Here is a 17309-nt window from a genome sequence, read left to right on the forward strand (position 1 = left end):
GAGTCACATTTCCAGAATCTCAGTAAAGTGGGAACAGTAGTATTATCGTTGTCGTCATCATCCTCACCACTGTTACTTCACAGAGCTCTTGCTCTGAGATGAGATGGCGTCTCCCATGCATTGCTACATGTGAGCCTGGTGGTGGCCGTGAAGAAGCATCTCTCGGATCCGCAGCCTGCGGAAGCGTGACTGAGGAACAGCCCCGCCTCCTGCCCCCCGGTCTGCTTGCTTTGCTGCACCTGCTGCAGCCTTTTCCAGCCTCTGACCCAGCGCAGCGTGGACACGAGCGCATGCCTGTTGTTACGAGACACAAGTGACTTCGGCTCCAAGGCTCTCCATCGACCTTGCTGAAGCTCCCTTAGAGCTGTACTACCATCTCATACTTTCCCTGCTCCAGGCCCCTGGTTTCCTGCTCGTCTCCACAGCGTCAGTCAGTCCTGCCTTCTGGTCGGACACCTCTTTTCCTCTGGCTTCTCGGTTTCCCTTGCAGGCAGTTTCCTCATTCAGGCTCTGGCAGCACTATCTTGGTCTCTGCTTCTCAGAGGGTCTGAAATAACATTCCTGAACTAACTCTAGGAGGCAGGAATACTCTTTGTTATAAACGAAATTGTGTCCCCCTAAAATCTCTGTATTGAAGTCCTAATCCCCAATTTGACTGTACTTGGGGATACAGCCTTTTCAGGAGGTTATTAAGGTAAAATGAGGTTGTGAGGGTGGGGCCGTAGTCTGGTAGAAGAGTGTGAGAAACCAGAGATCCCCCTCTCGCTGTGTGCGGAGGAGAGACCATGTGTGGATGGAGTGAGAAGGCGGCCACCTGCAAATCAGGCAGAGACTCACCAGGAACCAACCCTACTGGCAGCTTGAGCTTGGACTTGTGGGCTTTAGAACTATGAGAATACAAATGTCTTTTATTTCAGCCGCCCAGTATGTGGCATTAATCCAGGAAGCCTAATTCACTATCATTGCATCCAGTCTACAGATACTGGCAACTGAAGATTGAGTCACACAGATCATCATTGGCTGATCCAATAGTAGATCCTAGGGCAGTGTGGCTATGAATTTAGCCCATCATCGCTGAGCTGTCTTGTCACTCCCTGAGCCTTGGAGGATGGGGAGATGTGTTCCCTGTGGGTAGAGGCTCTAAACACAGATGAGTTTAGAGGGAAGCTTGGAAAGAGGTGGAAGGGAGTTTGGAGATCTCTCACTCTGCCTCCTGGCTTGAGTAGAAAGGCAGCCTTTACTTACAAGTGAAGCCATTTCTCTAGGTTGAGCATTTGGAGGCAAGGATGGGGTATCTAAGTGATATCTCTTGTTGAACTCTTAGAAATGCCATGACAGACTCAGTCTTTGAACAGAAAAAGCTATTTTGCATTTAAGAACATTCCTGGAGATAAGACTTTGTTTCTGTACACCATTAGCTGTCAACATGGGGGGTCCACAAACAGCCTAACAGAAGTAAGTTACCAGATGTGGCTGCGAGGAGACCTGCGCTGAATTGTAGCAAGGAGCACTTGAAAGCCAGAGGAATGTGAGCCCACAGAGGAAAGTGTGGGAAAAACCCTGTTCGTGAGCTTCTAAAAATGCTTAGCGAGAGAGCCAATGCTGAGGAAATTCCAGCTGTTGGTGCCTAGACATAATATCTGAGCAGTTACTGACTTTTACTTTTCATGACAATGTTTTTGTGCCTTGTAGACACAGCTAAGACGTGATGAATGTAAATAATGTAGTACATGTTGTCATATCTTGGCGAGTTGCTTTAAGCTCAACATTAGCAAAATCCATCTTGTTTAAGTAGAGTTTTCAATACTTATTTGCTTTTGTAGTACAGAGATAAATTATTTTGCTTGTAAGATGATTTGATAAAAAAATATTCTTATTTCATGAGAAAAAATGATGTGTTAGATATTGTTTTATGTCCCTGTGTCTCGTCATCGTTTAGGCAGATAGAAATGTGATCCTTCAGTGTCACTTTTCCACTCCTGTTGTAGAAACTACACCAGTTCATCCATCAGTGATAGAGATAGTTTGGGGAGAAATTACATTCCTTTGACTAAAGGAGTCCAAATGTTGTTTTATTTAAATATCTAACTTCCTGGAAAATTTGATGTGGGTGGTGTGTGTGTATGTGTGTGCGTGTGTGCGCACGTATGTTGCTGTTAGTAAACAGGAAGGCTTTGAAGTGATACACTGCAAGGATTTAAATCCAGACTCTCTTGTAGTTTCTATTTGACTGGGTTTTATTTTGTTAGTGTTCTTATCCTCTTCATTACAGAGTCCTAAATTAATTACCCCACCCTTTTTTTTAAAAAGATATTCTGAAGTGGTACCCCACAGACATAATGCTATGACAGTGGAATTTCAGTTCTTCAGTTGACTGCTTGCAAAATTTTATTTGGACAAGAATGCAGGACATTGGCTTTTTTTTAACACAGCGTATAGCTTTTCTTTCTTTTTTTTTTTTTTTCAAGAAATTACTTGTGGGAAAATAGTTGAGGGTATCTTATTAATGATTTTTCCTCTTGAATTGTTTATTTCCCACCCCATCCTTCAGCTCTTTGTAACTAGAAACAAGCTCCAGTTCCTCATCTTGGTTACAGTGGTTTAGATGTTTGTTGGTATGTGAGTTTGTTTAGAAAAGTTTGTGTGATTTCTCTTCTTTTTTTCTTTTTTCCCCCCAGTGATCTCAGTTTGCTAAACATTGCATAATTTTTAAAAAATGTAGTCGATTATTCTTTGGCCTCCCTAAAGTTTGTAGTCATTGCTGTTTTTTACTTCAGTCACTCAGATTATTTTATGAAACCAGTCCAGCCCCCAAAGTTGTTTGTTTTTGGCTTTGGCCCTGGGTGAAGGTGGGCTCTGATATTCATGAACTTTGATTATCTTCTGTCTTATGTAGGCAAGGACCTGAGAATTTGCAGCAGTTTCCCTGCAGCCGTGGAAAACTGTGTTCAATGAAGCCCTTGCTACACACTGCTCAGCCTGCAAGTTCTCTTTGATGTACAGAACTCTGCAAATGTTTCTTATCCAAGAACTGAGGCAGTTCATTGCAGGGGAGTGGTAGGAAACACAGGAGCATAGGTGATTGATTCTTAAGGAGGAAGATTTTAAAAAAGATCATTTGGTCCCAAAGTATCAAATATGTGGCATGAATACCACTACTCTTCCCCCCATGCCCATTGCAGACATCAGTATCAATCATGTCTCTTTCTGTCGGGTCATCCATAGCCACATGACCTTTCAACATGGTATCCTAGGGCTTCTGTCAAAATGCCAATGGCATCGGCATATGAGATGGGATCTCTATCAGTAGATTGTATTATATATTTATAAACACCTGGACACACAGGGAAGTTCTGAGCAAGGCTGAAGAGCATTGGAATTAAGAACAAACACTCGAGAGTGAAATGATGTGAGCCATACCTGTGTGACCCCATGGACTGCAGCCTACCAGGCTCCTCCGTCCATGGGATTTTCCAGATAAGAGTACTGGACTGGGTTGCCATTGCCTCCTCTGCAACTTCAGCATTACTGAAATTTAAATGGTCACAGACTTACTTGTTATAGCAGCTGTCCTGTGCATTGTAGGAGAACGTTCATCAGCGTCCCTGACCTCTACCCACTAGATGCCAGTAATCCCATCCCACATTCGTCCCAATTCTGACAAATATCTCTAGACTTTCCCAGATGTCCCTTTGGGGCAAAATTGTCCCAGTTAAGAACCACTGGACTAGACCCAAGTTCACTTACAGATTGTGTGTGTGAGTGTGTGTGTGTTTATATTTTGTCCGGGTTTATTGAGATGTGCGGACCTATTGTGTAAGTTTGAGGTATACAGTGTAATGATTTTATATATATGCATATACTGTAAAGTGATTACCATGTTAAGATAACACATTGATCACATCAGGTAGTTACAGTTTGTGTGTGGGTGTATGTGTGGTGGCAGCTTTTAAAATCTGCTCTCCTAGATACTTTAAAATACACAGTACAGTATTGTTAACTGTAGACACAATAACGTACATTACCTAGAACTTACTCATTTTATAACTTGAAGTCTGTATCCTCTGACCAACATTACCTATTCCCCCATCCCTGGAAACCACCAGTCTGTTCTCTGTTTTTATGAGTTTTGTTTTCTTAGATCCCACATGTAAGTAAGATGATACACGTTTTACCTTTAAGTTTGGCTTAGTTCACTTAGCATAACACCCTTAAAATTCATCCATGTTGTAATAATGTCAGAATTTCTTTTTTATTGTTGAATAGTATTCATGTGTGTGTGTACTGTATTTTATTTACTTATTCATCTGTTGGTGGACACAAGTTGTTTCTGTTTCTTGGCTATTGTAAATAACACTGCAATGAACATATGGGTGAAGATATCTCTCAGAGGTAGTGATTTTATTTCCTTTGGATATATGTATACCCGAAACTAGAATTGCTGGATTATATAGTAGTAGTTCTTTTAATTTTAAAAGTAATCTCTATACTGTTTTCCATAGAAGCTATAGTTTTTTTTTTTTTTTTAATGCTAACATACTTGTGCCTGAACCCATTGTCAGAGATACTGATTCTTTTGGCTTTGTCTCTAAGCTCCAGGAACTTAAAAAAATTTTTTTTTTTGTATCTGTGGCTTTGACATTCCTGCCTTCATGTCAGGCTATAGCTTATCCTATTTACCAGTCTGGGTACAGTTTTGAATAGCAGATTAATAGCTCCAAGTTTTAATTATGTTTTTGTAATAGAATTTAAAGTAATTTCAAGGAAAATGTTCACAATATGATCTTCAGTGAGAACAGCTATATAATAGTAATCACTTGGGTATAATTAACTCAAGTCCTCACTGTGTGTTAGATGCTAGGCTATGAACTTAACGTTCCTCCTGTCATTTCGTTGTGACAGTGCACAAAGGAAGCACCATTCTTGCCATTTTACAGATGACGGAACAGAGGCACAGACAACTTTGCCCAAGGTCCCAAAGATACTGAGTGGCAGAATAGGGCACCGATGCTAGGCTTTTTGACTGTGGTTCAGACAAAAACATGCATGCTAGGGAAAGATCTAGAAGAATGTTCGCCCAGATGTTTACCTTGATTATTTATAGATGATAGGATTTGGGGTATTTGTTACTATAGGCAGTGTTTTGCAATTTTTCTGCTTTGTGCATTCCTTATCTTCTTAAAGTATTAAAAAACAAAGTTAAAATTATGCAGTCCTGGCACTTTTATAAAACAAGTGATTATATTTACCACAGTTTACTTCCTATTTATTTGGGCTTGCTTATGATTGATTGAAAAACAATAGGAGTTACATTTGAATTTTTTATTTTGGATACTGTAATGGAAACATGTAGCCCCTTAATGTAACGCGTAGCTATTTAGAAGTGGGGGTTGTACACATTTGTAAGGTGCTTTTCCCATATAACTTTGTTTTGTTAAGTAATCGTATGGAATTTTAAAATAAACAAGATCCAAAAGAATGTTGCTCTTCAAGATTTCCAGCCTTAGGATATTACACACTGTTTCAAAGATGCTACCAGTGAAACACCTTCTCTTGAATTTCACTTTTGATTATGGCCTTTAAAGCTACTTTCTGAACCAGACAAGAAAACCAGGCTTCATTATTTCAGCAAATGCCAGGAACTACCTGCTTGATTGCCCCCCAAGGCATGCTCTGAATTTCTATTTGGTCATTTTCAAATATCAAACAGAGCCACGTGGGTAAAATTTACCATAAGAGGCAATGCTTTAGCTAATGTCTTGTTTTCTCATGGAAATTCCAAAAACGGAAATCGAAATGGGCTTTGATGAATGGAATCATTGTCAGCATAAGTGCACAGACCCTTATGGTGACACTTTCCGTGTGCTGCATTCATGTGATGCATACATTCAAATGTTTGTGTTCATTTGCATTATTTTAGAGTTCTCCATCATGGGTTTCAGTTCTGAATGTGGTATTTGCCTGGCTTTATTCACCATGGCATACGTTTCCAATTTTAAATAACTTTGAAGGATTCCTGTGTGTCTGCTGTTAAAATTAAGAGGTCTTGGTGATTCTGGGGTCCAGGTGAAACTACGTCTAAAAAAATATGTGTAAATACATATGTTGAGCTAGGAGACATAAAGGTCACCAGAGGCCCAAGGTTTTACTTTGTTAGATCTGACATGTAAGATTGGGCAGTGGTGGAATCCCAAGTGGGTGGTGATTCCCCCTGCCCTTCCCACCCCCTCACCCCACCACAGGGCCTCTCTCAAAGCTTTTCCTGGGGTATCCATGAGCTCTCTGTCAGCATGTCCACATTCTTGTCTCTGGAACTCCTGTTAAGGAAAACTTAATTTCTGCCTGAATCTCTCCTTTCTAAGTTCAGTGTCATTATCGATATTTTACATGAAGGAAGGAAAGGCCAAAAGAGATGGGAGTCTGAAGATAAGGTGATCTTGTCACTTGATCATTGATTTGTTTGGTCATTCATTCATTCAAATATTTAAGTGCCCATTATATGCTACTGAGGAATATGCAGTCACAGAGACAGATCTCTGTCTTCATGGAGCTTATTTCTATGGAGGGAGATAGATAATACATGAGTAAATAAATCAGAAAACAATCAGAACTGTACATACTAATTTTGAAGGAAGAGGAGGAGGAGGGGTGTCTCTGGAAGAGGTCAGGGAATGTTTCTCTGAGTAGGTGATATTTCAACTGAGACGCCGAGGCTGGAAAGATCTAGCCATGCCAAGAGTCTGAAGAAGAAGATCATGCCAGGCAAGCTGACGGCTGCAGTGCTCCGTGCACATCATAAAAGACACGGAGTAATTGTACAGTCAGTACATCAAACAGGTGTAGAGTAGTACTAGCCTAAATAAAGCTGTCCTGACAGGTAGATTTTGGAAGAATGTGTAAGGACACAGGCTTCCCCAGTGGCTCAGTGGTGAAGAATCCACCTGCAATGCAGGAGATACAGGAGACGTGGGTCCCTTGATTTGTGGGTCAGAAAGATCCCCTGGAGGAGGAAATGGCAACCCACTCCAGTATTCTTGACTGAGAAATCTCATAGACAGAGGAGCCGGGAGGGCTACAGTCCATAGGGTCGTCAAGACTTGGACACGACTGAGCACACATGCACGAGACAGGATGGTGATCTAAACTCTTATTTTCTTTCACAATAAACCAGAAAAGCCAATTTTCACATGGGCATGTAACCAAGAGCTGTTGTAGGAGTTAAAACTGAGAGAAACCAGGGTCTTCCGCTTTAAGATTCTCTTTGCCCTAGAAAAATCTGGCTTCATTGGATATTGGAACAGAGCATTTTTTGAGTGTGTGTGTTTGCTCTGCTCACATGATTTTCTTTCCCCAAAAGGAGACCAAACTGTTTATAGGGAAGATAGAAACAAACAAACAACTGGGTAATACGCTTCTAAACATTCAGAAACATGTGACCTTTCAGCCAGCACAGAGATCCGGTGGGTAAACAGCAGGCCAGCCGTGCTTGATGCTTTTGGAGCACACATGCTTCTGCTTCCTTGGGGATGACAATATAAATTATACAGACCATTATCGTCTCTCCTTCAGAAGTCTAACTTCTGAATACTGACCCAGAAAATGCACAGTTTGTTCCCCTGGAGCATAAGATTCATGCTGCCCCGACACCTGCTGGAAGGATGAAAGAAGATTTGATTGGCCCCTTCTACCTTTTGCTGTTCTGTGTCCTAAGACAAGCATCCAGAAGAGGCTATTTTCTGTTGCCTGGAGGAAAGACTGGTTCTGTTGTGCCAATTGGAGTCTTGTAGATATGCCAGAGTCATAATCTTCCCTCCACCGTTTCTCTCTGGGCCCTGAACTCTTTTCAGTGGAATGCCACAGTTTACTTGGAACTAAGAGATGAGTTCTTGCTCTTTCATTCTCTTTCTTTCTTTCTCTCCCCCTGCTCCCCATCTCCTGAAAACAAAAATTTTGGTGTCATTTGGTTCTTTTCCTCTTTTTAGGACCTCTGTCCTTCTAGCTAAGCTGGTATGTCAGATTAATTTACAGAGTGCCCTACTCTTTCCACTGTTGGTAAATCAACCTTCAGATCCCTTTGTGGTAGGTTCTTAATGCCTATCTTACCATTATTACTCATTCCCCGCCACCCTATTTTTACCCACTGTCTCAAAATACACAGAAGTTTTATTTGGAATTGTCTTATAGTTTAAGCGATAACTTTATTTTTCTTTTTGGCTGTGTTGGGTCTTGGTTGTTGCGTGCAGGCTTTCTTTAGTTGCAAACAGCAGGGGCTACTCTTCATTGTGGTGCCTAGACTTCTTGTGGTGGCTTCTCTTGTTGCAGAGTGTGGGCTCTGGAGTGCATGGGCTCAGTAACTGTGGTACACAGGCTCAGCTGCTCCGCGCCACGTGGGATCCTTCCAGACCAGAGATAGAACCCGTGTTTCCTGCACTGGTAGGTGAACTCCCAACCAGTGGACCACTAGTGGAGTCCCTGAAGTGATAACTCTTAACAGGACATACCGTTTTTGCTGACTTGGTCAGTTTACACTGGTAGCTACTGCTTTTAGTTTCTTCTAAAAAATGTTCAGTTGAAAAATTACACATAAATCATGAAGAAATTAACCAGAATGTAAGCTCCATGAGGACAAGGATTTTCATCTTTTTTTTTTTACTGCTCTTTCCTAATGTCTCATGTAGTGCCTGGTACACAGTGTAGCAAGCAGTGAATATTTGTTATGTGAATGACTGAATGAAATTGACATCAGGCTTGCATGTGTGAGGGAGGGGCCCTTGCAGATGCCCACTTGTGCTTCTCGTAAGGTTCCTCCAGTGTTAGAATGAATCCTTAGAGTCACATTAGATGTAAAATCATCAGGATGCCAAGCTTAGCAAAAATCTTGGAAACAAACATTTGTTTTTTTCCCCCAAACTGTTCTATGAATCTAGTAATCATTCAGACACTTCCTTCATTGATCATTAAAACAGCAAGCTGGGCTACATAAGTTGTTCAGGAGCTGTGAAGAGAGTGGATGAGCTAGTCCTGAAAAGGTGGACTTGGTGACAGTCACTGGCCCCTCCACATAATAAACTGTTCCGAAGCTCCCTGAACGTGAGATGCAAATGCCCTTGGATTCCCAGAAGAAGGGGAATTTTAATTAGGAATCCAGGTGAAGTTTCTGCCTGATGTAAATCTTATGCATCATCTTATGAGATGCAGTAACTTAAAGTTCTGATTCTATTCATTGCTACTTCTTTTATTGCATTTTGTTTTTAGCCTGACAGAAAGCTGACTGCATAGATGACGTTGTTTATGGAGTCTCAGACACTAATAATTAGTCTGCTTGATCGTGATGGAATGAGGGTTGATGCCAAACCTCCTTTTCTCAGAAACTATAAAAGCAGTGACAAACCTAAACAGCATATTAAAAAGCAGAGACATTACTTTGCTGACAAAGGTTCGGCTAGTCAAAACTATGGCTTTTCCAGTAGTCATCTATGGATGTGAGAGTTGGACCATAAAGAAAGTTGAGCACCAAAGAATTGATGCTTTTGAACTGTGGTGTTGGAAAAGACTCTTGAGAGTCCCTTGGACAGCAAGGAGATCAAACCCATCCGTCCTAAAGGAAATCAGTCCTGAATATTCATTGGAAGGACTGATACTGAAGCTAAAGCTCCAATACTTTGGCCACCTGATGTGAAGAACTGATTCATTAGAAAAGACCCTGATGGTGGGAAAGATTGAAGGCAGAACGAGATGAGAATCACAGAGGATGAGATGGTTGGATGGCATCACCGACTTGATGGACATGAGTTTGAGCAAGCTCCGGGAGTTGGTGAAAGACAGGGAAGCCTGGTGTGCTGCAGTCCTTGGGGCTGCAAAGAGTCAGATACAGCTGAACAACTGAACTGAACTGAGTAAAGAGGTTTATACACTCAGCAAAAACAAGACTGGGTGCTGAATGTGGCTCAGATCATGAATTCCTTATTGCAAAATTCAGACTTAAATTGAAGAAAGTAGGGAAAACCACTAGACCATTCAGGTATGACCTAAATCAAATCCTTTACAATTGTATAGTGGAAGTGACAAATAGATTAAGGGATTAGATATGATAGAGTGCCTGAAGAATTATGGATGGAGGTTCATAACATTGTACAGAAGGCAGTGATCAAAACCATCCCCAAGAAAAAGAAATGGAAAAAGTCAAGATGGTTTTCTGAGGAGGCCTTACAAATAGCTGAGAAAAGAAGAGAAGTAAAAGGAAAGATATATCCATCTGAATGCCGAGTTCTAAAGAATAGCAAGGACAGATAAGAAAACCTTCCTAAGTGATCAATGCAAAGAAATAGAGGAAAACAATAGAATGTTTAATGATAGAATAGAATAGAAAACAATAGAATGGTTCTATTGAAGAGAATAGATCTCTTCAAGAATATGAGAGATACCAAGGGAACATTTTATACAAAGATGGGCACAGTAAAGAACAGAAATGGTATGGACTTAACAGAAGCAGAAGGTATTAAGAAGTGACAAGAATACACAGAAGAACTATACAAAAAAGATCTTCATGACCCAGATATCCACAATGGTATGATCACTCACCTAGAGCCAGACATCCTGGAGTGCGAAGTCAAGTGGGCCTTAGGAAGCATCACTACGAACAAAGATAGTGGAGGTGATGGAATTCCAGCTGAACTGTGTCAAATCCTAAAAGATGATGCTGTGAAAGTGCTGCACTCCATATGCTAGCAAATTTGGAAAACCCAGCAATGACCACAGGACTGGAAAAGGTCCGTTTTTCACTCCAATTCCAAAGAAAGGCAATGCCAAAGAATGCTCAAACTACCACACAGTTGCACTCATCTCACATGCTAGCAGAGTAATGCTCAAAATACTGCAAGCTAGACTTCAACAGTACCTGAACTGAGAACTTCCAGATGTCTGAACTGGATTTAGAAAAGGCAGAGTAACCAGAGATCAAATGCCAACATGCATTGGATCATAGAAAAAGCAAGAGAATTCCAGAAAAACATCTACTTCTGCTTCATTGACTATGCTAAAGCCTTTGTATGGATGACAACAAACTGTGGAAAATTCTTAAAGAGATGGGAATACCAGACCACCTTACCTGCCTCTTGAGAAGTCTCTATGCAGGTCAAGAAGTAACAGTGAGAACCGGACATGGAACAATGGACTGGTTACAGGTTGGGAAAGGAGTATATCAAGGTGTATATCTTCTGATTATTTAACTTATAGGCAGAGTAAATCATGTGAAATGCCCAGCTGGATGAAGCACAAGCTGGAATCAAGATTGCTGTGAGAAATAGCAATAACCTCAGATATGCAGATGACATCACCCTTATGGCAGAAAGCGAAGAAGAACTAAAGAACCTCTTGATGGAAGTAAAAGAGGAAAGTGAAAAAGCTGGCTTAAAACTCAACATCCAAAAAATGAAGATCATGGCATCCAGTCCCATCACTTCATGGCAAATAGATGGGGAAACAATGGAAACAGTGAGAGACTTTATTTTCTTGGGCTCCAAAATCACTGCAGATGGTGATTGCAGCCATGAAATTAAGATGCTTGCTCCTTGAAAGAAAAACTATGACCAACCTAGACAGTGTATTAAAAAGCAGAGACATTGCTGACAAAGGTCCATGTAGTCAAAGTTACAGTTTTTCCAGTATGGATGTGAGAATTAGACTATAGAGAAAGCTGAGCACTGAAGAATTGATGTTTTTGAACTGTGGTGTTGGAGAAGACTCTTGAGAGTCCCCTGGACTACAAGGAGATCAGACCAGTCCATTCTAAAGAAAATCAGTCCTGAATATTCATTGGAAGGACTGATGCTGAAGCTGAAGCCCCATTACTTTGCCCACCTGATGCGAAGAACTGACGCATGGGAAAAGTCCCTGATGCTGGGAAAGATTGAAGGCAGGAGAAAGGGATGACAGAGAATGTGATGGTTGGATGGCATCACCGACTCAATGGACATGATTTTGAGCAAGCTCTGGGAGTTGGTGATGGACAGGGAAGCCTGGTGTGTTGCAGTCCATGGTGTCAGAAAGAGTCAGACACGACTGAGCGACTGAACTGATAAGGAGGTTGGTGGTGACTGAGCAAGACTGTGGAGCCCGCCTGGGGCTCTGTTCAAGTTACAGATAGCCTCATCTTGAGCCCCTCTATTTTAAAAGAAAATGATTTGGTTACTCAGTTACCCATAGAAATGAGATTGATTTCTGCTTTTCCTTGTGGGGGAAGTTGTCATTTAAATGGCAGTGGCAGGGCAAGTTGGTGACCCAGAGGGAGTCCTACCTCTCTGCCCTGATGTTACCTGGAGTAGCATATTTCATCAGAGTGCAATTTTGCCTCCCAGGGGACATTGGGCCAAGTCTGGAGACATTTTTGGCTGTGTTGACTGGGAAGTAGGTGGGTACCAGTGGCATCTAGTAGGCAGAGGCCAGGGATGCCACTAAACATTATACAATGTTCCCTGCCCCATCCCCAGCAAAGAATTATCTAGCCCCCAAAGTCAATTGTGCCCAAGTTGTGAAACTTTGATTTGAAGGAACCCCACTCAGTTTTATGAGAATGTCCTTACCTGGTAAGGCGATTCTCCTGTTGCTATTTTCCTGTTCTGACTTTTAAAAATCCCCATTTTATTCTTGCACCAGAATTAGTGCCTTGAAGGCAGACCTGATTTCAGATGTGGGTGGGGCAGGCAGCATAAGCGGCATGATTTGACAGGCACTGAGAACAGCTGGACTTCAAATGTTCCTCCACATCAGAGCTCCGAGACCCAGAATTCTTCCAGTGAAAACTAGAGAGGCCCCCCCAAGGAGCCAGGATTCCTGGATCTCTAAGTGAGCTCTGCTACTTGGAAACGCCTTGTTGAACGTCTACTGTGTGCCCAGCTGAGTGTGTTCTCTGGTACCATCCTCAGCAACTCAGTAAGCTGTATGCCAATTCTACTGCTGTTTCCCTAAGTAGCATAGGTGGGTTGCTTGGGAACCTGCCCCAAAGTGACATGCTGGTGGGCCCGGCACTGGGATTTTCCAGCCAGCTGTGTCTCATGCCCAGGAACCAAGACCTTACCCTCCTGACCTCTGAGACATCTCAGCTGACCTTTCTATGACTGTTATCACCTGTGGAGAACAAGGGAGTTACACTCAATGACTTCTAGGAATCTTTCATAAGGCTATGATGTCCGTATTTGTTTCTTTGTTTTATATGTTGCCCTCTTTAATGGTTCCCCTTTAAAATGGAAACAGAACTCATGATAGGTATACTACCATTGGAAATCCCCATGGAAGGATTCCAAACCTCTCGGCCTATCATAGCCAGGTGGTCAACTTCTAAAAAGGTCTGTTTCCACGGCCTCTCACCAGCACTCTGCTTTAGCTGGTTTGAAGTGGGCTCTGGGAATCCTTGTATTAACCTCCCGCCCACCCCCTTCATCCTTGTATTAACCACACCAAGGTGATTCTGATGTACAAGGTCTGAAGACCATAGTATTGTAGCCCTTTTTGGGGGAGTTAGTGTAATCAATTGATTTCCTTTCTGTAGGATGCTGGCCACAGTGACAGTTAAGAGTGTATTGGGCGATTGTGGTCCTCACATCTCTAGGCAAACAGGGCTGTCTGACTCTTGTCCTCTGAGACTCACTCTCAGGGTATGTGTGTGAGTGTGCTCAGTTGTGTTTGACTCATTGTTACCCTATGTCCATGGGATTTCCCAGGCAAGAATACTGGAGTAGGTTGCCATTTCCTTCTCTAGGATATCTTCCCGACCCAAGGACTGAACCCACATCTGCATTGCAGGTGGATTTGTTACCGCTTGAGCCATCAGGGAAGCCCAGGTCAGGAATTCCCAAACACTGCTGCATATTAGACTCACCGGGAAGCTTTTAAAACTCCTCACCCCCAGATCATACTCCAGGTCAATTAAATCCCAATGCCTCCATTGGGAGTTGGCCTCCATATTTTTCTTTTAACATCTGCAGATGATTTCCATGCTCAGCAGTTTGAGAACCACTGTCGTGGATGTTGCAGATTCTGTACCTTTGCCACTGCTGAATTTTTACCTGTAAGGCAAATCCACCCTCCCAGCTCCACAGACAGAAATCTTACCTACTTAGTGAGATACATGGGCAACCCACTCTTTTTCTCCATTGTCCTTCTAGATGCCCCCTGCTCAGTCCTCTGCTTTTCAAGCTGCTTTTAAGGTATTTATCTCACCACCTTGTTTTTATTTATTGCATGTCTTCATGGGGGAGATGGCATCTTCCATGAGGGAAGAGGCTCTAATATATGTGGCTCTGGGCTGGTGTGAGCAGAAAGAGTAGAAGAGGGTAGATGCACAAGAGACAAGACAAAGATCAGTTGGACTTTCTGCCATGGCTTTCTTCATGACAGCAGAGGGAGAGTGATAAAAATGGAGGAGAATATTAATGATAATAGTAATACAGAAGTTCCCCTGGCACTAGACTCCTTGAACAAAATATCCTAGTAAAAATTTTGAACTCACTTTTCTGGAGAGTAGCAAAGAATCCTAAATAGAGCACCTTCCAAATAATTACATGTGATGGTTTGATGTTTTGAAAATGTGACTTCTGCTGACACATGCAGGAATCATTCAGACTGCAAACCAACTTTCCCAACCAGAATGTTTGAAGTGACTAGTTAATACTTGGGAAGAAATTTAAGAGTAAGGAAAAGTAGTCTGCAGGTTTCCTTCCTTCTCGGTTTATTTCCACTTTGCTCACTTAAGGAACAAGCCCTGTCATTCTGGACTGACATGGTGGCCCAGTTTTCCCAACAATGGGAGTCATATTGGCGCGGCCTGTGCCCTTGATGCTTCCTGAAGCTATGCTTTGATTGGCCTACCTAAGGTTTAAAACTGAGGACTATTTGGGGAAAGATCTGGATTTCTTTGTCTCTCGAAAATGCAGAAGCGCTTTCTACCCTGAGCTTGCTTTTAAGGAGACAGCAATCAGCCTCTGTCCCTTTCAGTTGAGACGCATGTGCTCAAATTGCCACAGTCCCCACGCCTCCCTAATTACACTCAACCCACTTCAGTAATTTGTCTGGTAGAGTTCTCTAGGTCATGGTATTAGCATCACCACTTAAAACGTAAGACATCAATTGCTGGGCCCCACCAATCTTCTGTAAGGAAGAGTTATCACTTTCCCATTTATTTATGTATGTAGATAATAAACACACATATTTACATCTGCATGCATACATGTGTGTAATTTTGTGTATATGTCTGTCTGTATGGGCTTCCCAGTTGGCACTAGTGGTAAAGAACCTGCCTGCCAAGGCAGGAGATGTAAGAGACCTGGATTTGATCTCCAGGTTGGGAAGATGCCCTGGAGGAGGGCATAGCAACCCACTTCAGTATTCTTGCCTGGAGGATCCCGTGGACAGAGGAGTCTGGTGGTGACAGTCCACAGGGTTGCAAAGAGCTGGACACGACTGAGTGACAGCATGCACCCACATCTGTCAGTATGGATTCCTGTGTATTTATTTCATTCTTTAGGTTGTAATCTATTACCATTGTTATTTCTTTTCTTGCTCCCAGTGTCTCAATTTTGGGTATTGGGGAGCTCTTCAAGATTGGCTCCTGTGGCTTTTCAGTGTCTCTCCACTCCATGCCATTATTTTTTTAAGTGCTTCTTATAGCAATTTCTGGTACTACATGGTGTTCCAGGCTTATCTTGTATTTTCTCTACTCCATCACTGGAATTGACTAGTTCTCCAGGGAGTTCTGATTGGTTTTATTGGAGTGAAAGTGAAAGTCACTCAGTCGTGTCTGACTCTGCGGCCCCACGGACAATACAGTCCATGGAATTCTCCAGGCCAGAATACTGGAGTGGGTAGCCTTTCGCTTCTCCAGGGGATCTTCCCAACCCAGGGATTGAACCCAGATCTCCTGCATTGCTGGTGGGATTCTTTACCAGCTGAACACAAGGGAAGCCCAAGAATACTGGAGTGGGTAGCCTATCCCTTCTCCAGCAGATCTTTCCGACCCAGGAATCGAACTGGGGTCTCCTACATTGCAGGCGGATTCTTTACCAACTGAGCTATCAGGGAAAGAGGTTTTATTGAAGAAAGGTATTTAAAAACGAAGATCTGAGTACTGGGTGTGCTCATTGCTATTGGGATATCACTACTTCTTGCCCTTTGTCAGTGGATACAGCTCGGAAATATATGTATGCATACTAACTGGGCAACCTGGCTCAGATGGTAAGTAGTCAGCCTGCAATGCAAGGTACCTGGATTCGATCCCTGGGTCAGGAGGATCCCCGGTAGAAGGGAATGGCTATCCACCCCAGTATTGTTGCCTGGAGAAGTCCATGGACAGCGAAGCCTGGCGGGCTACAGTCCATGGGGTCGCCAAGAGTCAGACTCGACTGAGTGACTAACACTTGCACTTCAGGACTTCACATATATAGATTTATTTCTGTGTTTCTTTATCTGTAAATATATGTGTTTATGTTTTATATTACTATATGCACATATTTTTTTATATATGTATATTTAGCTGTCCATATGAATACCTTCAATTCTAATTCATCACCATAGGATTCATATTCAACTTGAGGATACCAGATTTTTATCTTTATAAGGCTTTTTAATGTCAACAGTGGCTCATGAACATCCTGAGGGGAGAAAGGAAACTTCAGCTGATAACGATTTTATAGATACTACTATAAGAAACCCCCCAAATCTCAAGTTTAACGTGACAGAAAGATCAGCATATCCCCATGTTTAATATCCTTCAGTCCCTTCTAAAAAATTCTATAATTTGCAGCTCAAGACCCTGGTTTGATTCCTGGGTTGGGAATATCCCCTGGAGAAGGGATAGGCTACCCTTTCCGGTATTCACCGGCTTCGCTGGTGGCTTAGATGGTAAAGAATCTGCCTGCAATGTGGGAGACCTGGATTCGATCCCTGGGTTGGGAAGACCCCCTGGAAGAGGGCATGGCAACCCACTTCAGTACTCTTACCTTGGAGAATCCCCTTGGACAGAGGAGCCTGGCAGGCTACAGTCAACGGGGCCGCAGAGTCGGACACGACTGAGCACACCTCTCTGGTTCCTGAAGATGGGTAGACGGGCTTCATTTTCCTTCTCATACAAATAGAGTTTGTCTCTAGTCTTACAGAACAATGCCCTTTGTAACACTGAGCTGGCACTTGTGGATTCTAAATATAAGCCAAGACACTTCTCAGAGATTATAATCAGAATTTTGCTTTATGTGTGAAATCTTATTTTGAATTCAGGTACACAATTACTCAGAGACTTGATTATACTGCCTTAGGATAGT

The sequence above is a fragment of the Dama dama genome, chromosome 24, assembly GCF_033118175.1.
Source record: "Dama dama isolate Ldn47 chromosome 24, ASM3311817v1, whole genome shotgun sequence".
NCBI classification, from domain to species: domain Eukaryota; kingdom Metazoa; phylum Chordata; class Mammalia; order Artiodactyla; family Cervidae; genus Dama; species Dama dama.